Source organism: Oncorhynchus kisutch, linkage group LG30 (assembly GCF_002021735.2).
Source record: "Oncorhynchus kisutch isolate 150728-3 linkage group LG30, Okis_V2, whole genome shotgun sequence".
Classification (NCBI taxonomy): Eukaryota; Metazoa; Chordata; class Actinopteri; order Salmoniformes; family Salmonidae; genus Oncorhynchus; species Oncorhynchus kisutch.
Genome location: NC_034203.2, coordinates 38054653 through 38066891, shown reverse-complemented (window position 1 = coordinate 38066891; position 12239 = coordinate 38054653). Strand labels below are relative to the sequence as shown.

At 45.8% G+C, this 12239-nt stretch overlaps 1 long non-coding RNA gene across 1 annotated transcript; it reads left to right on the top strand.

Moving 5' to 3' along the window:
• The first annotated feature begins 251 nt into the window (after positions 1-251).
• On the top strand, positions 252-3601 carry LOC116358618 (uncharacterized). Its single transcript, XR_004206385.1, has 2 exons — positions 252-1463; positions 1602-3601. It is a non-coding gene; the product is annotated as an uncharacterized LOC116358618 (long non-coding RNA).
• The last annotated feature ends 8638 nt before the right edge of the window (positions 3602-12239 follow it).

The window sequence follows — 12239 nt, the reverse complement described above, 5'->3', positions numbered from 1 at the left end:
GTTAATGTGGAGGCTATATACAGGGGGTACAGAGTTAATGTGGAGGCTATATACAGGGGGTACAGTGTTAATGTGGAGGCTATATACAGGGGGTACAGAGTTAATGTGGAGGCTATATACAGGGGGTACAGAGTTAATGTGGAGGCTATATACAGGGGGTACAGAGTTAATGTGGAGGCTATATACAGGGGGTACCAGTACAGAGTCAATGTGCGGGGGGGGGGGGGGGGGCAGGTTAGTTGAGGTAATTGAGGTAATATGTCCATGTAGGTAGATGTTTTTGAACCTTGTGGTTTAGTTGGACACATAAAACCCTTTGAGATGAATCATCTCTTCTTTCCACTGCTTTTTTAACTCAATGTGAGAAGAAAACAGAGTCATTATGATGATGTCATTTAATGTGACTCTGACTCCCACCACAGGCAGCAGTCTGTCTGTAAGTGTAACTCATGGTTCATTCATGTGTCTGTTTAATGTGCTCATGATTTGAGTTGATGATCGGGCACAAAGTGGCGTGGGGTGTCCGGTGACCATGAGGTGATGCTCTGTAGACAATTCCTGTTCCTGTTGTCAGCGAGGTCCTCTTCCTGCTGTCAGCGAGGTCCTCTTCCTGCTCAGCAAGGTCCTCTTCCTGCTCAGCAAGGTCCTCTTCCTGCTCAGCAAGGTCCTCTTCCTGTTGTCAGTGAGGTCCTCTTCCTGCTCAGCAAGGTCCTCTTCCTGCTGTCAGCGAGGTCCTCTTCCTGCTCAGCAAGGTCCTCTTCCTGCTCAGCAAGGTCCTCTTCCTGTTGTCAGCGAGGTCCTCTTCCTGATGTCAGTGAGGTCCTCTTCCTGCTGTCGGCAAGTTCCTCTTCCTGCTGTCAGCAAGTTCCTGTTCATGCTGTCAGTGAGGTCCACTTCCTGCTGTCAGCGAGCTCCACTTCCTTCTGTCAGCGAGGTCCTCTTCCTTCTGTCAGCAAGGTCCTGTTCATGCTGTCAGTGAGGTCCACTTCCTGCTGTCAACGAGCTCCACTTCCTTCTGTCAGCGAGGTCCTCTTCCTTCTGTCAGCGAGGTCCACTTCCTGCTGTCAGCGAGGTCCTCTTCCTTCTGTCAGCGAGATCCACTTCCTGCTGTCAGCGAGGTCCTCTTCCTGCTGTCAGCGAGGTCCTCTTCCTGCTGTCAGCAAGGTCCTGTTCCTGCTGTCAGCGAGGTCCTCTTCCTGGTGTCAGTGAGGTCCACTTCCTGCTGTCAGCGAGGTCCACTTCCTGCTGTCAGCGAGGTCCTCTTCCTGCTGTCAGTGAGGTCCTCTTCCGGCTGTCAGCAAGTTCCTCTTCCTGGTGTCAGTGAGGTCCTCTTCCTTCTGTCAGCGAGGTCCACTTCCTGCTGTCAGCGAGGTCCTCTTCCTGCTGTCAGCGAGGTCCTCTTCCTGCTGTCAGTGAGGTCCTCTTCCTGCTGTCAGTGAGGTCCTCATCCTGCTGTCAGCGAGGTCCACTTCCTGCTGTCAGCGAGGTCCACTTCCTGCTGTCAGCGAGGTCCTCTTCCTGCTGTCAGCGAGGTCCTCTTCCTGCTGTCAGTGAGGTCCTCTTCCTGCTGTCAGTGAGGTCCTCATCCTGCTGTCAGCGAGGTCCTCTTCCTGTTCCTGCAAAGTGGTGAAAGAAAGAAAAACAGGGCATGTCTTTTGCTCACTCCCCCCCCCCCCATCTCCATCCTCCCCCCAGTCTGTGTGACCTTGCACCAGTCTCTGTGACCTTGGAGAGCGAGCGACTGTAGTACCGTTAAGCATTCTGGGACATAGCAAACCAGACAGTCATATTGAGGGCACAGAGATGGAGAGATAGAGGTTTGGGGGAAGACTGGAGAAAGAAGGGAGGCGCAAACAGGCAACGTATGTGCTGTGTGTGTCGTCCTGTCTATGTATGTGTTGAAGGGATACTGTCAAATGAAATATACAGTAATAGAATGAAATGCAGGGAGTGGCGAACTCGTGATACGAGTGGTCTTTGAGATGAAGAAATCAATAGCTCTGAAGGAGATCTGTGTCTAGGCATGATAGTGTCTTAATAAGGGTTAATATCTCATTGGCTCTCACTAACGTTCTATATGGGAACAGGCTGACTACCTCAGCTCACGGAAATCATGGCAACCACCAGAGAATCTGAAACACACTTTATTGACTTGGATTAGTAATCAAATTGAAAAGTGTTCAATTGCAAATAGCATGTGTAAGGTAAGGGATTTAGGATATATTTTTTTTGTTCAGGTTTGTGTGCCAGTGACTGTGGAACACAAAGTAGCTTGGTTGAGCTACTTTGTGTTAATTGCCTATTTGAAAATGTATCCATCTCACAAAAAAGGTTTAAGTGTGCAGTAAGAAAGTGTTGATATCAGCTATAAATAAACACTTCTTAACATCAACACACTCTGAAGCTCAAATGACATTTAGCTCCATGTTAAAACAACATCCACCTCCATAATAAAACAACAACCACCTCCATATTAAAACAACATCCACCTCCATATTAAAACAACATCCACCTCCATAATAAAACAACAACCACCTCCATAATAAAACAACAACCACCTCCATATTAAAACAACAACCACCTCCATATTAAAACAACATCCACCTCCATATTAAAACAACAACCACCTCCATAATAAAACAACAACCACCTCCATAATAAAACAACATCCACCTCCATATTAAAACAACATCCACCTCCATAATAAAACAACATCCACCTCCATAATAAAACAACAACCACCTCCATATTAAAACAACAACCACCTCCATAATAAAACAACATCCACCTCCATAATAAAACAACATCCACCTCCATATTAAAACAACATCCACCTCCATAATAAAACAACAACCACCTCCATATTAAAACAACATCCACCTCCATAATAAAACAACAACCACCTCCATATTAAAACAACATCCACCTCCATAATAAAACAACATCCACCTCCATATTAAAACAACATCCACCTCCATAATAAAACAACATCCACCTCCATAATAAAACAACAACCACCTCCATATTAAAACAACATCCACCTCCATAATAAAACAACAACCACCTCCATATTAAAACAACAACCACCTCCATATTAAAACAACATCCACCTCCATAATAAAACAACATCCACCTCCATAATAAAACAACAACCACCTCCATATTAAAACAACAACCACCTCCATAATAAAACAACAACCACCTCCATATTAAAACAACATCCACCTCCATAATAAAACAACAACCACCTCCATATTAAAACAACATCCACCTCCATAATAAAACAACAACCACCTCCATATTAAAACAACATCCACCTCCATATTAAAACAACATCCACCTCCATATTAAAACAACATCCACCTCCATATTAAAACAACATCCACCTCCATAATAAACAACAACCACCTCCATATTAAAACAACATCCACCTCCATATTAAAACAACATCCACCTCCATAATAAAACAACAACCACCTCCATAATAAAACAACAACTACCTCCATATTAAAACAACATCCACCTCCATATTAAAACAACATCCACCTCCATATTAAAACAACAACCACCTCCATAATAAAACAACAACCACCTCCATATTTGTAACGTGGACGCTGGGATTTGGGAAGCAAGTGTAGGTGGTGAGTTTAATAATAATCGGCACAATACAAGAAACACGAGTAGAATACAGACATGAAAGACATAGTCAATACTGCCTGGGGAAGGAACCTAAGGGATACCAGATAAAGGGGAGGTAATGAGTGCAGTAATGGAGTCAGAGGTGTGTCTGTTGATGAAGCGCGGGTGCACGTAATGATGGAGACCAGGTGTGCGTAATGATGAATGCCAGGACCGGTGGTTAGTAAGTCGGACGCCGGGGGTGAGGAGTGGGAGTAGACGTGACAGTATTAAAACATCTACCTGTCTCTCCCTTCTCACATTTTGTCAGGAAATGCAGCTCTGTCTTGGGTTCTGATGTGATGCAGTGGTTGCACAGCCTTTCATCTACTGGGAGCTAGGTTTTCCTGTCTCTACTCTTCTCAATGGCAAGGCTGTGCCCACTAAGCCTGGATTTTGTCAAGGTTTTCCTAAAGTTTGCAATGGTGAACTGTCGATTTAGGGCCAGATAGTGCTGCACTTTGCTTTGTGATTCCCAGTAGGTAATGTAGTTTTTTTTTTGACTGTGTTGTAATTTGGTTAATTCTGATTGATTGGATGTTCTGGTCCTGAGGCTTCAGTATGTTAGTAGAACAGGTTTGTGAGCCCCAGGACCAGCTGGATGAAGGGACTCTTTTCTTTGCTCAGCTCTTGGCATTGCAGGGCTTGGTAATGATATCAGAGGGGGTCTCTGTATTTGAGATGTTTCCAAAACTGAATTGCTATTTTTATTTTATTTTTATTATTAGTGGATATTGGCCTAATTCTGCCCTGCATGCATTGTTTGTAGTTTTCCTCTGGACTTGTAGTAGAATCTTACAGAACTCAGCATGCAGGGTTTCAATGGGGTGTTTGTCCCATTGGGTGAAATCTTGTTTGCAAGTGGACCCCACACCTCGCTGCCATAAAGTGCAATTGGTTCAATGAGAAATTCAATTCGTTTTAGCCAAATTTGAATAGGTATTTCAATTTGAATTTGTTTTTTAATGGCGTAGAATGCCCTGTGTTCTTTCTCGATCAGTTCATTCATTGCCTCATTTAGGTGTTCATTTGAGCTTATTTGAAACCTAAGTAATTGTAGTGTGTGCAATACTCTATATATTTGGTACGACTTGAGAACTTTGGTCTATTTTCCTGAGGTCTGGATGTTCTCTGGAAAATCATAAATTTTGTCTTTCTGGGGTTTACTTCCAGGGCTCAGGTCTGGCAGTACTGCTCTAGCAGGTCCACGCTCTGCTGTAGGCTATGTGCTGTGTGTGACCGCAGGCACAGGTCGTCTGCGAAGAGCAGGCATTTAAACTCTGAATTGTGGAGACTAACACCAGGGGTTGAGGATTTTTCTAGAATAGTGGCCAATTAATTTATGTAAATATTGAAGAGTGCAGGGCTCAGATTGCAACCCTGGCGAAGGCCCCGCCCCTGGTTAAAGAATACTGGTATTTTCTTGCCAATTTTGATGCTGCCCATATTGCCGGTATACATTGATTTAATTATGTAATATGTTTTACCCCCTAAGCTATAAAAATAAATAAAGAGATTCGCAAACTCTATATATGAACTCCCAGTAAATTATTGGGTAAAACACCAACATTTCGGCTTCGGGGTGCCTTCTTCGGGGTGCCTTCTTCAGGGTGATGCCGAAACGTTGGTGTTTTACCCAATAAATTACTTGGTAGTTTATATATAGTTTACGACTCTCTTTATTTATTTTTATAGTTTACAGTTTCTTCGCCATTAGTCAGCACCTCTACACTAAATTCATTTCTCTGGGCACCAGCTCATGCTTTTTATTATCTTAGATTTTATACCCTACACCACTTTTAGTAACTTTGTTTATTTCTTATGCTTTTTAAATCTGTATCAAACCAGTTCATGTTTATTTTATTTTTATTGAACCTTTATTTAACTAGGCAAGTGAGTTAAGAAAAAAATATTATTTACAATGACTGCCTACCTCGGCCAAACCTTGACAACACTGGGCCAATTGTGCGCCGCCCTATGGATTCCCAATCATGTCCGGATGTGATGCAGACTGGATTCAAACCAGGGACTGCAGTGACGCAAACACTTTTGCACTGAGACGCAGTGCCTTAGACTGCTTTGGTGTGGTCTTCAAAATAAATGGTTTTAATCCATTTTAGTTGTGCTTCTTTACTGTGAGTGGATGTGGTGTCCAGAAAGTTATCTAAGAGGGTTTGGATTTTGGGGTTCATTGTTGCTTTCTGTGCTATTTTGGGCCCATCTGTATGAATTTCTGATATTGTACAGCTTACTGGGCTGTGAATGTGTGGTTGTTTCCATGTCTGTTCTTTTGAGGAACAAGGTAATTTGGCTGTGATCATACAGAGGTGTTAGTGGCTTGACAGTGAATGAGCTGGGAGAGAAAGGGTCAATGTCTGTAATCCTATAGTCTACTGTACTGTGGCCAAGAGGTGAGCAGTAGGTGAATCTCCCCAAAGAGTCCCCCTCGTAACCTACCATTGACAAAGTACAGACCCAGGCTTCTACAGAGCTGCAACAGATCCCTTCCGTTGTTGTTGACGGTGCTGTCACTGTTGTTTCTATGGGGACGACGAAGACAGAGACACTATGGCCTGTAATAGATCTGTCACTGTTGTTTCTATGGGGGAGATGAAGACAGAGACACTACGGCCTGTAATAAAGCTGTCCCCTCGTGTGGTCGTTAGATCAGGTAGTGTTCCTGTGCGCGCATTTGTGTCCCCACACATGAGCACATTTCCCTGGGCCTGGAAATGGCACGCCTCTTCCTCAAGGGTGGAGAAGATCTCCTCTGAGTAATATGGAGATTCTGAGGGGGGGGGGGGGGGAAGATCTCCTCTGAGTAATATAGAGATTCTGAGGGGGGGAGATCTCCTCTGAGTATTATGGAGATTCTGAGGGGGGGGAGATCTCCTCTGAGTAATAAGGAGATTCTGAGGGGGGGAAGATCTCCTCTGAGTAATATGGAGATTCTGAGGGGGGGAAGATCTCCTCTGAGTAATATGGAGATTCTGAGGGGGGGGGGGGAGATCTCCTCTGAGTAATATGGAGATTCTGAGGGGGGGGGGATCTCCTCTGAGTATTATGGAGATTCTGGGGTGGGGGAGGAGATCTCCTCTGAGTAATATGGAGATTCTGGGGGGGGGGGGATCTCCTCTGAGTATTATGGAGATTCTGAGGGGGGGGGGGGGGATCTCCTCTGAGTAATAAGGAGATTCTGAGGGGGGGAAGATCTCCTCTGAGTAATATGGAGATTCTGAGGGGGGGAAGATCTCCTCTGAGTAATATGGAGATTCTGAGGGGGGGGGGAGATCTCCTCTGAGTAATATGGAGATTCTGAGGGGGGGGGGGATCTCCTCTGAGTAATATGGAGATTCTGAGGGGGGGGGGGGATCTCCTCTGAGTAATATGGAGATTCTGAAGGGGGGGGGGAGATCTCCTCTGAGTAATATAGAGATTCTGAGGGGGGGGGAGATCTCCTCTGAGTATTATGGAGATTCTGAGGGGGGGGGGGGAGATCTCCTCTGAGTAATAAGGAGATTCTGAGGGGGGGAAGATCTCCTCTGAGTAATATGGAGATTCTGAGGGGGGGAAGATCTCCTCTGAGTAATATGGAGATTCTGAGGGGGGGGGGGGATCTCCTCTGAGTAATATGGAGATTCTGAGGGGGGGGGGGGGGGATCTCCTCTGAGTAATATGAAGATTCTGAGGGGGGGAAGATCTCCTCTGAGTATTATGGAGATTCTGAGGGGGGGGGGGAGATCTCCTCTGAGTATTATGGAGATTCTGGGGTGGGGGAGGAGATCTCCTCTGAGTAATATGGAGATTCTGGGGGGGGGGGGGGGGTCTCCTCTGAGTAATATGGAGATTCTGAGGGGGGGGGGGGATCTCCTCTGAGTAATATGGTGATTCTGAGGGGGGGAGGATCTCCTCTGAGTAATATGGAGATTCTGAGGGGGGGGGGGATCTCCTCTGAGTAATATGGAGATTCTGAGGGGGGATCTCCTCTGAGTAATATGGAGATTCTGAGGGGGGGGAGATCTCCTCTGAGTAATATGGAGATTCTGAGGGGGGGGGGATCTCCTCTGAGTAATATGGAGATTCTGAGGGGGGGAGATCTCCTCTGAGTAATATGGAGATTCTGAGGGGGGGGGGATCTCCTCTGAGTAATACTTAAAAATCATACAATGTGATTTTCTGGAATTTTGTTTTAGATTCCGTCTCTCACAGTTGAAGTGTACCTATGATTAAAATTACAGACCTCTACATGCTTTGTAAGTAGGAAAACCTGCAACATCGGCAATGTATCAAATACTTGTTCTCCCCACTGTATATATACAGTGCCTTGCGAAAGTATTCGGCCCCCTCGAACGTTGCGACCTTTTGCCACATTTCAGGCTTCAAACATAAAGATATAAAACTGTATTTTTTTGTGAAGAATCAACAACAAGTGGGACACAATCATGAAGTGGAACGACATTTATTGGATATTTCAAACTTTTTTAACAAATCAAAAAATTATTCAGCCCCCTTAAGTTAATACTTTGTAGCGCCACTGTAAGTCGCTTGGGGTATGTCTCTATCAGTTTTGCACATCGAGAGACTGAAATGTTTTCCCATTCCTCCTTGCAAAACAGCTCGAGCTCAGTGAGGTTGGATGGAGAGCATTTGTGAACAGCAGTTTTCAGTTCTTTCCACAGATTCTCGATTGGATTCAGGTCTGGAATTTGACTTGGCCATTCTAACACCTGGATATGTTTATTTTTGAACCATTCCATTGTAGATTTTGCTTTATGTTTTGGATCATTGTCTTGTTGGAAGACAAATCTCCGTCCCAGTCTTTTGCAGACTCCATCAGGTTTTCTTCCAGAATGGTCCTGTATTTGGCTCCATCCATCTTCCCATCCATTTTAACCATCTTCCCTGTCCCTGCTGAAGAAAAGCAGGCCCAAACCATGATGCTGCCACCACCATGTTTGACAGTGGGGATGGTGTGTTCTAGGTGATGAGCTGTGTTGCTTTTTCGCCAAACATAACGTTTTGCATTGTTGCCAAAAAAGTTCAATTTTGGTTTCATCTGACCAGAGCACCTTCTTCCACATGTTTGGTGTGTCTCCCAGGTGGCTTGTGGCAAACTTTAAACGACACTTTTTATGGATATCTTTAAGAAATGGCTTTCTTCTTGCCACTCTTCCATAAAGGCCAGATTTGTGCAATATACGACTGATTGTTGTCCTATGGACAGAGTCTCCCACCTCAGCTGTAGATCTCTGCAGTTCATCCAGAGTGATCATGGGCCTCTTGGCTGCATCTCTGATCAGTCTTCTCCTTGTATGAGCTGAAAGTTTAGAGGGACGGCCAGGTCTTGGTAGATTTGTAGTGGTCTGATACTCCTTCCATTTCAATATTATCGCTTGCACAGTGCTCCTTGGGATGTTTAAAGCTTGGGAAATCTTTTTGTATCCAAATCCGGCTTTAAACTTCTTCAGAACAGTATCTCGGACCTGCCTGGTGTGTTCCTTGTTCTTCATGATGCTCTCTGCGCTTTTAACGGACCTCTGAGACTATCACAGTGCAGGTTCATTTATACGGAGACTTGATTACACACAGGTGGATTGTATTCATCATCATTAGTCATTTAGGTCAACATTGGATCATTCAGAGATCCTCACTGAACTTCTGGAGAGAGTTTGCTGCACTGAAAGTAAAGGGGCTGAATAATTTTGCACGCCCAATTTTTCAGTTTTTGAAAATGTTAAAAAAGTTTGAAATATCCAATAAATGTCGTTCCACTTCATGATTGTGTCCCACTTGTTGTTGATTCTTCACAAAAAAATACAGTTTTATATCTTTATGTTTGAAGCCTGAAATGTGGCAAAAGGTCGCAAAGTTCAAGGGGGCCGAATACTTTCGCAAGGCACTGTATATATACAGTGTTGTAACGATGTGCAAATAGTTAAAGTACAAAAGGGGGAAAAAATAAACATAAATATGGGTTGTATTTTCAATGGTGTTTGTTCTTCACTGGTTGCCCTTTTCTCGTGGCAACAGGTCACACATCTTGCTGCTGTGATGGCACACTGTGGAATTTCACCCAGTAGATATGGGAGTGTTTCAAAATTGGATTTGTTTTCAAATTCTTTGTGGATCTGTGTAATCTGAGGAAAGTATGTGTCTCTAATATGGTCTTACATTTGGCAGGCGGTCAGGAAGTGCATCTCAGTTTCCACCTCATTTGGTGGGCATTGTGCACATAGCCTGTCTTCGCTTGAGAGCCAGGTCTGCCTTCGGCGGCCTTTCTCAATAGCAAGGCTATGCTCACAGAGTCTGTACATAGTCAAAGCTTTCCTTAAGTTTGGGTCAGTCACAGTGGTCAGGTATTCTGCCAATGTATACTCTCTGTTTAGGGCCAAATAGCATTCTAGTATGCTCTGTTTTTTTTGTTGATTCTTTCTAATCAGTCAATTAATTATATTTTTGTTTTCTCATGATTTGGTTGGGTCTAATTGTGTTGCTGTCCTGGGGCTCTCGGGGGTCTGTTTGTGTTTGTGAACAGAGCCCCAGGAACAGCTTGCTTTAGGGGACTCTTCTCCAGGTTCATCTCTCTGGAGGCGATGGCTTTGTTTGTGAATCGCTTCCTTTTAGGTGGTTGTAGAATTTAACGGCTCTTTTCTGGATTTTGATCATTAGAGGGTATCGGCCTAATTCTGCTCTGCATGCATTATTTGGTGTTTTACGTTGTACACATAGGATTTTTTTGCAGAATTCTGCGTGCAGTCTCAATTTGCTGTTTGTCCCATTTTGTGAATTCTTGGTTGGTGAGCGGACCCCAGACATCACAACCATAAAGGGCAATGGGTTCTATTACTGATTTAAGTATTTTTAGCCAGATCCCAATTGGTATGTCGAATGTTGCCTTGTCTCTCAGATTGTTCACAGCTTTGTTGAAGTTACCTGTGGCACTGATGTTTAATCCGAGGTATGTATTGTTTTTTGTGTGCTCTAGGGCAAAGGTGTCTTGATGGAATTTGTATTTGTGGTCCTTGGCGACTGGACCTTTTTTGGAACACCATTATTTTGGTCTTACTGAGATTTACTGTCAGGGCCCAGGTCTGACAGAATCTGTGCAGAAGATCTAGGTGCTGCTGTACGCCCTCCTTGGTTGGGGACGGTCTTTTCTCTCCTCCCCCTTCTCTCTTCCCCCTTCTCTCTCTCCACTCATCTCTCTCCTCCCCCCCTCTCTCCTCCCCTCTCTCTCTCCTCTCCTATCTCTCCTCCCCCTCTCTCTCCTCTTCTCTCTCCCCTCTCTCCTCCCCTCTCTCTCTCCTCCCCTCTCTCTCTCCTCCCCCTTCTCTCTCTCCACTCCTCTATCTCCTCCCTCTCTCTCTCCTCTCCTCTCTCTCGATCTCTCCTACTCTCCACTCTCTTCTCTCCCTCCCTTCCATCCTCCCTTCTCTCTCCTCTCTCTCTCACTCCTCCTCTCCCTCCATATCTAGTGCAGAGTGTAGAGAGCAGAACTGAAACTGAGCTGGGGAAAGGGGCGGGTAGCAGGGAGGGTATAGCGTCATGGTGAAGCTTTCAGTCAGTCGTCTCATCACTTCCTGTGCTTCAGCCTTGGGGCAGCGAGGGGGAAGGGGGTGCAGGGGAAGGGGGGGGGGGGGGCAGTGGGGGCACGGTACTCTGTAATTTTCCATCTATTTTTAGCGCCAGCAGAAAGGCAAACACATCTCTTTTTCTCTTTCTCTCTCTTCCACTCGCTCTCTGTTTTTCTCTCGCTCTATCTCTGAAGATCTGTAGAGATGGGAGGACCGACCTCTCCTCTTGGGCCTCATCACACACACACGCTCACACAACACTCGGTGTTGTCTGTTCACACTGCTATGCTTTATCTTGGCCAGGTCGCCTACCTGGTTAAACACAGTCTCTTCCACCATGCCTCCCTTCCCTGAGAGACTTGGGATCATAAAGAATATTAAAGATGTTCTACAGGAACATAAAAAACTTAGGGTGTAAAAACACACCCTGTTTTCCTGCCCCCAGTGATTGTTTTCCCTTGGTTCTTGGCCAGGGCAGCTCAGGGCAGCTCATGGCAGCTCAGGGCAGAGAAGAGCAGCTCAGGGAAGCTCAGGGCAGCTCAGGGCAGAGAAGAGCAGCTCAGGGCAGCTCAGGGCAGAGAAGAGCAGCTCAGGGCAGCTCAGGGCAGAGAAGGGCAGCTCAGGGCAGCTCAGGGCAGAGAAGGGCAGCTCAGGGCAGAGAAGAGCAGCTCAGGGCAGCTCAGGGCAGAGAAGAGCAGCTCAGGGCAGCTCAGGGCAGAGAAGAGCAGCTCAGGGCAGCTCAGGGCAGAGAAGAGCAGCTCAGGGCAGCTCAGGGCAGAGAAGAGCAGCTCAGGGCAGCTCAGGGCAGAGAAGGGCAGCTCAGGGCAGCTCAGGGCAGAGAAGAGCAGCTCAGGGCAGCTCAGGGCAGAGAAGAGCAGCTCAGGGCAGCTCAGGGCAGAGAAGAGCAGCTCAGGGCAGCTCAGGGCAGAGAAGAGCAGCTCAGGGCAGCTCAGGGCAGCTCAGGGCAGGGAAGAGCAGCTCAGGGCA